At 42.8% G+C, this 6,915-nt stretch overlaps 1 pseudogene; it reads left to right on the top strand.

The window, feature by feature from the left end:
- The first annotated feature begins 3,676 nt into the window (after nucleotides 1-3,676).
- On the top strand, nucleotides 3,677-4,478 carry LOC101642269 (annotated as a pseudogene).
- Nucleotides 4,479-6,915: the final 2,437 nt, after the last annotated feature.

A 6,915-nucleotide genomic window follows, 5' to 3' on the forward strand; every position in this document is an offset into this window, starting at 1 on the left:
CTGAGCTTAGAATTGGGTCCTGATGACCTGACCTGGGTGACCAGGGATATTTAGGGCAGTTAGGCTAAGATACAATGTGCCGCAGAAGTGACTGGTGACAAAGATCTTGACGATGGTGGAGAATGACTGGGATTTATCTTGATCCTTACCAAGCTGCTGTTGCTGGTGTTGTTAGGTGCGAGCAAGACAGTCTCACCTCATAGGAATCCTACGTACAACAGAACAAAACACTGCCCGGTCCAGTGCCATCTTCACAATTGTTCTTATGTTTCGACCCATTGTTATAGCCAGTGAGTCAACCCATCTGGTCAAGGGCCTTCCTCCTCCCGTGAAGTTGGTGATAAAAGTGGGGTTTGCCCAGCATGCCTCTGTAGTAGTGCAGTTAGCAACCAGCTCCAAAGCTTCAGGTTCATGCTGACCCCCTGCACAGTGGAACAAAACAATGCCTGGTCCACCGCCTGATGGACTGAGGATAGGACCATTGTAGCCCATAGGGTTTGCATTGGTTGGTTATCTTCCTAGTCCATGTTGGTCTGGAAACTCCATTGAAATCTGTTGAACATCTGTGCAACATGCAAGCCTCCACTGACAGACAGTGGCCGGCAATCAAATCCTGGAAGGTGACAATTCTACCACCGAACCACCAATGCTTCACAGCCTGCTTGGACACTGTTAGAAATATAACCATATATTAATTCAAATTAATAACACGGTTTTTGAAATCTCTCTGATTTCAACAATTTGCAAATTGGAAAAAAATGTTTCCTAAAGCGAAAGGAAACTTCTTGTCGAGAATGGAGAAATCACAGAAACTTAAATAACGTTTGCTTAAAGACTACAGGTTTCCATGGCAATGAAGTATTTAATGGCTACTGAATAAACTTAAAAAATTAAACATTAAGGAAGATTTGCCCCTCCATCCACCCGCAGAAATTCAGATGAAAGATGCTGAGATTTTCTTAGTTCATGGTTTGCTTTGAGGAACAGCCATTTCAAGGGGAGAGATTTAAAAAATATGCTTGCAGATTCCTTTTGAGACAGGAATTCCTACCTCTGTGGATAAAAGAAGTCATCTTGAAATAACAGCACAAATCTATTTTTAATAGAAATTTTACTTCACAACACTCCACAACATAAGATATGGGCTTTCCGGGTGCATAAGCAAATGTGGTAAAGAAAGCTGATGGAGCCAGGCTATCAAAAGATATAGCATCTAGGGTCTTAAAGACTTGAAGGTAAACACACAGACATCTAGCTCAGAAGCAACAAAGCCCACATGGAGGAAACACACCAGCCTGTGTGATCACGAGGTGTTGAAGGGATCAGATATCAGGCATCAAAGAACAAAAAATAAAATCATTGTGAATGAAGAGGAGTGCAGATTGGGGACCCAAAACCCATCTGTAGGCAGCTGGACATCCCCTTACAGAGAGGTCTTGAGGAGGAGACAAGCCAGTCAGGGTGCATTGCAGTAATGATGAAACATACAACTGTCCTCTAGTTCCTAAATGCTTCCTCCCGCCCCCGCTATCATGATCCCAATTCTACTTACAAATCTGGCTAGACCACGGGTACAGATAGGAACTGGAAACACAGGGAATCCAGGACAGATGATCACTTCAGGGTCAGTGGTAAGAGTGGTGATACCGGGAGGGTGGAGGGAGGGTGGCGTGGAAAGGGGGAACCAATTACAAGGATCTACATATAACCTCCTCCTTGGGGGATGGACAACAGAAAAGTAGGTGATAATGTCGGGGGTTCAAATGGAGAGAAAATGTTTTGAGAAACGATGTACAAATGCGCTTTACACAATTGATGTGTGTATGGATTGGGATAACAGTTGTATGAGCCCCTAATAAAATGTTTAAAAAAAAAAGAAAAGTAGGTGAAGGGAGACATCGGACAGTGTAAGATATGACAAAATAATAATAATTTATAAATTACCAAGGGTTTATGAGGGAGGGGAGCTGGGAAGGAGGGGGGAAATTAGGAGCTGATACCAAGGGCTCAAGTATAAAGAACATATTTTGAGAATGATGATGGCAACAAATGTACAAATGTGTCTGACACAATGGATGGATGGATGGATGGATTGTGATAAGAGTTATTCGAGCCCTCGATAAAATTATTTTTCTAAAAATGACATGGGCTTTCTTTCATTTTTGTTCATTTTTGTTTTATTTTGAACTAAAAAAACCCCACATTTTATTGGCATATAGTCACAAATCATATAATTCCATAGGTCTATCATATTAAGAAGAGTTGTACAATCATCACCACCATTTTAGAAAATTTTCTTCATTCTTATACTCATCATTATTAGCTCCCCATACCCCCATCTCCCAACCTCCATTGCCATATCCCCAAGAAAGCATTAATCCAGTTACTTTCTCTATAGAGTTTTCTGTCCTGGATCTCACACACAGAAAAAAAAAAATTAACAGAAGTCAATAACAAAATAAAACAGGAAAGCCTGTTTTGAAAATAAAGCAGAAAATATTTTTAAAAAAGAACAAGTTTAAAATAACTCAAAAGGGAGATGAAATGATAGGGTGTTAAATTTTAACCGAACTGCATCTACAATAAATCAAACTGGTGTTCTATTCAACAATTCGTGTCTGTTTTGATCCACGACATTGATTGCAATCCTCACAATGTAACATCACTCTTCCCTCCTCCTTCCTGCCTTTCCCCTTTTCTATTTGTTCTTCTTTCCTATTCCTAGTCCTGTCTTTTTAGCTTTGCCCCTGAACACGTTCTGCTCTTTTGACCTCCAACAGTTGGTTGTTCTAAGGAGTGCATACCTCTCTGGTTTCATTTTTTACCTGATAGCCCCATCTATTATTTGGCTAGAATTGAGCCATGAAGTTCCAGGGCTGAAAGGTATCTAAGGGCCACAGTTTTGAGGGTTCCACCAGTCTCTACCTGACCAGTAAGCCTGATTCTTGTTAAAGATTTTGAGTTTTGTTCCACATTTTTCTCCCACTCTATCCAGGACATTCTATTGTGATCCCTTCCAGAGGAATCAGTAGTGGTAGCTGGGCACCATTGAGTTCCTTCTGTTCTCAGGAATGTGGAGGCTGATAGTCACATAGTCCCTTAGTCCTTTGGACTGTTTCCATGAGTCTTTAATTTTCTTCATTCTGTTGTTTCTAATAGCTGCACCTTAGATGGCCACTCACTAGCTTTTAAGACCCTAGTCACTAGTCACCAAAGTAGGATGTAGAACATTGTCTTTGTGAACTACTATATGCCAATTGACCTTGATGCCCTCCAAGATGATGGCCCTGAGCCCTTTGGCCCAGCAATTCATTCCTTCAAGGTATTGGATTACAGCTAAGAAATTGTCATAACTTTGCCTCCTTGAAGCTCTACTCTTTTCCTTCTTTTTAAAAATCATTTTATTAGAGGCTCGTACAACTCTTATCACAATCCATACACACATCAATTGTGTAAAGCACATTTGTACACTCATTGCCCTCATTGTTCTCAAAACATTTGCTCTCCACCTAAGCCCCTGGTATCAGCTCCTCATTTTATCCCCTCCCTCCCTGCTCTACCTTCCCTCATGAACCCTTGATAATTTATAAATTATTGTCATATCTTACCCTGTCCTTTTCATAGATATATTTGCAGCAAAGATAAATAGATATGTAGAGCTATCGTCCATCCAGCCATGAAGCCGAAAGGAAAAGAGGCCACGGACTAGAAGGGAGTCCCAGCACCTGTAGTCATCAAGAAGCAGGAGGCCTGTTGGAGAAGAGGCCCAAGAACTTTGGCATGGGTCAGGACAACCAGCCCAAGAGGGACCTCACCGACGTTGTCAGATGGCCCCACTACATCTGGCTTCAGTAGTAACAGGCAATCCTCTACAAGTGGCTGAAAGTGCTGCCTGCCATCAACCAGTTCACCCAGGCCCTAGACCACCAGACAGTTACTCAGCTGCTAAAGCTGGCCCACAAGTACAGGCAAGTGAGAAAGCAAGAGAAGTAGCAGAGGCTGCTAGTCCAGGAGGAGAAGACAGGGACTGTCAAAGGGGACATCCCTACCAAGAGACCATCCATCCTGTGAACTGAGGTCGGGTATCTTTGACCTACATTGTCAACACCCTGGTGGAGAACAAGAAGGCTTAGCTGGTGGTGACTGTGCATAATGTGGACCCTCATCAAACTAGTGGTCTTCATGCTGCCCTTGTGCCATTAAATGGTGAGCCCCTACTCATCATCAAGGACATGGTACCTTTGGTCCACAGGAAGACCTGTACCCTTCACATAAGTGAAGTAGAAAGACAAAGTTGCCCTGACTAAGCTGGTGGAAACCATCAGGACAACTACAAGGGCAGGTACAATGCAATCTATCATCACTGGGGCAGCAACATCCTGGACCCCAAATCAGTGGCTCACATCGCCAAAGTGGAAAAGGCCAAGGCCAAAGACCTCACCACCAAGCTGGGCTTGTACACCTGGTTGGTTTTCTGAGTGTAAAGATAAAACTAGTCCTTCAATATTGGTCTGCTTGGCATTGTGGGATGAGGTATGCATGTCTGTGGGGGGTCAAGACAAGTATGTGTTCACCACTGTGCAAAGTTTGAATGTCTGTAGTTTGTGTGTTGGTCTAATTGGGAAGTCTGGAAACTGAACCAGCTGGATGGGAAAGCAATAAATGTAAGGAGCCATGGTAGCATAGTGGTTACTCATTCGACTGCTAACCATAAGGTCAACAGTTTGAAACCACCGACTGCTCAAAGGAGAAAGATGGGTTTTCTATTCCTGTAAAGAGTTACCATTGTGGAAACTCACAAGGTGATTTAATCCCTCCTATAGGGTCACTGGGAGTCAGCATTAACTCATAGTAGCAGTGAGTTTGGTTTGGGGTTTTGTGTTTAAACAAAAAATGTAGAAAGACCCTCTGTCAGATCTATACATATTTGTGGGTGTAGTTCTATTGGCCTTCCCATACCTGTTCAATTTGTATATCTGTCTATGCATCCCCTCATAGATGATTGTTATGACTGCTATTGTAGGATTGTCTACACCTCACCTTCAATGCCATCAAGTATAGGACAAGTACAAGTGCCTCTGTGAGTTTCCAAGACTGTAACTATTAACAGGGTAGAAAGTCCCATCTCTCCTGCAGAGTAGGTGGTGGTTTCAAACTGTTGACCTTTTGAATTGCAGCCCAACATATAACCACTAAGCAACCAGGACGCCTAGTATTTACCTTTGTTACCTTTAACAATTTTTAAAAATCATTTTATTGGGGGCTCATACAGCTCTTATCACAATCCATCCATCCATCCATTGGTTCAAACACATTTGTATATATGTTGCCATCATCATTTTCAAAACATTTTCTTTCTACTTAAGCCCTTGGTATCATTTTCCACCGCCCCCTCCCTTCTTCATGAACCCTTGATAATACAAAAATTGGTTGTTGTTCTTTTTATGTCTTATACCAACCACTGTCTCCCTTCATCCACTTTTCTCTTGTCCATCCCCCTGGGAGGGAGTTTTATGGTGATCATCGTAATCGGTTTCCCCTTTCTCCCCCCACCTTCCCCTTCCCCTCCTGGTATTGCTACTCTCATTATTGGTCCTGAGGGGATTATCTGTCCTGAATTCCTTGTGTTTCCAGCTCTTATCTGTATAGTGTACATGCTTTGGTCTAGCCGGATTTGTGAGGTAGAATTGGGGTCATGATATTGGGGGGCCGGGGAGGAACCAATAAAGAACTAGAGGAAAGTTGTATGTTTCGTTGGTGCTATACTGCACCCTGACTAGCTCATCTCTTCCTTGCAACTCTTCTGTAAGGGGATGTCCAATTGTCTATAGATGGGCTTTGGGTCTCCACTCCCCACTCCCCCTCATTCACATCGATATGATTTTTTGTTTTGGGTCTTTGATGCAAGATACCTGATCCTATCGACACCTAATGATCACACAGGCTGGTGTGCTTCTTCCACGTGGGCTTTGTTGCTCCTCAGCTAGATGGCCGCTTGTTTATCTCCAAGCCTCTGAGACCCCAGATGCAATATCTTGTTATAGCCGGGCACCATCAGCTTTTTTCACCACATTTGCTTATGTACCAATTTTGTCTTCAGCAATTGTATCAAGGAAGGTGAGCATCACAGAATGCCGGGTTATTAGAACAAAGTGTTCTTGCACTAAGGGAGTACTTGAGTGGAGGACCAATATCTGTCTGCTGCCTTAATGCTTAGCAAATAAATATATGTACATAGATCTATGTCCCTATCATTAGATATAAATATATTTATAAATGTATATGCCTGTATTTAGACCTCTATAAATGTCTTTTGCCTCCTAGTTCTTTCCTGTTCCCTTTTACTTTCCTCTTGTTCCTCTCTCATGTTCAGCCTTCATTCAGGTTTCAGTAATTCCTCTCAGCTACACTGCCCTTGATCAAGCCCCACCAGGCATCCTATGCCCTCCTCGCCAGCGATTTTAGATCACTTGTTGTTCCCTTGTCCCTGGGTTTGTTGGCATCACCCCCCACACCTTCCCCAACCTGCCCTTTCCCATGTTCCCCACTGCCCTGAACTGTTGGTCCACTTCTTTTCTCCCCCAGATTGTTTATCCCACCTTATCTTATCTAGGCAGGTATGCATAGACAATAATAAGCACAAAAACAAGACAAAGCAAAACGAAAGAACAACAAAAAAGAAAAGTCTACAAATAGTCCCAAGTCTGTTTGTTGACCTTTATGAGTGTTTTCCGGTTGGGTGTTTTCTGGTTGGATCTGATGTGGTGCCATGCCTGGGCCCCAAAGTCTATTTTTAGTAATTTTTGGTAACTTCATTGCTTTGCTCCCCTTACTGTTCTGTTGCATGCCCTTAGTGTTTTGCCCCGGTGTGGTAGGGTCACATCGGGCATAATTCCCACACTGTGCCTCCAGTGT

This window comes from Echinops telfairi, unplaced genomic scaffold, assembly GCF_000313985.2.
Source record: "Echinops telfairi isolate 266 unplaced genomic scaffold, ASM31398v2 ScPeMD7_53;HRSCAF=182, whole genome shotgun sequence".
Lineage (NCBI taxonomy): Eukaryota > Metazoa > Chordata > Mammalia > Afrosoricida > Tenrecidae > Echinops > Echinops telfairi.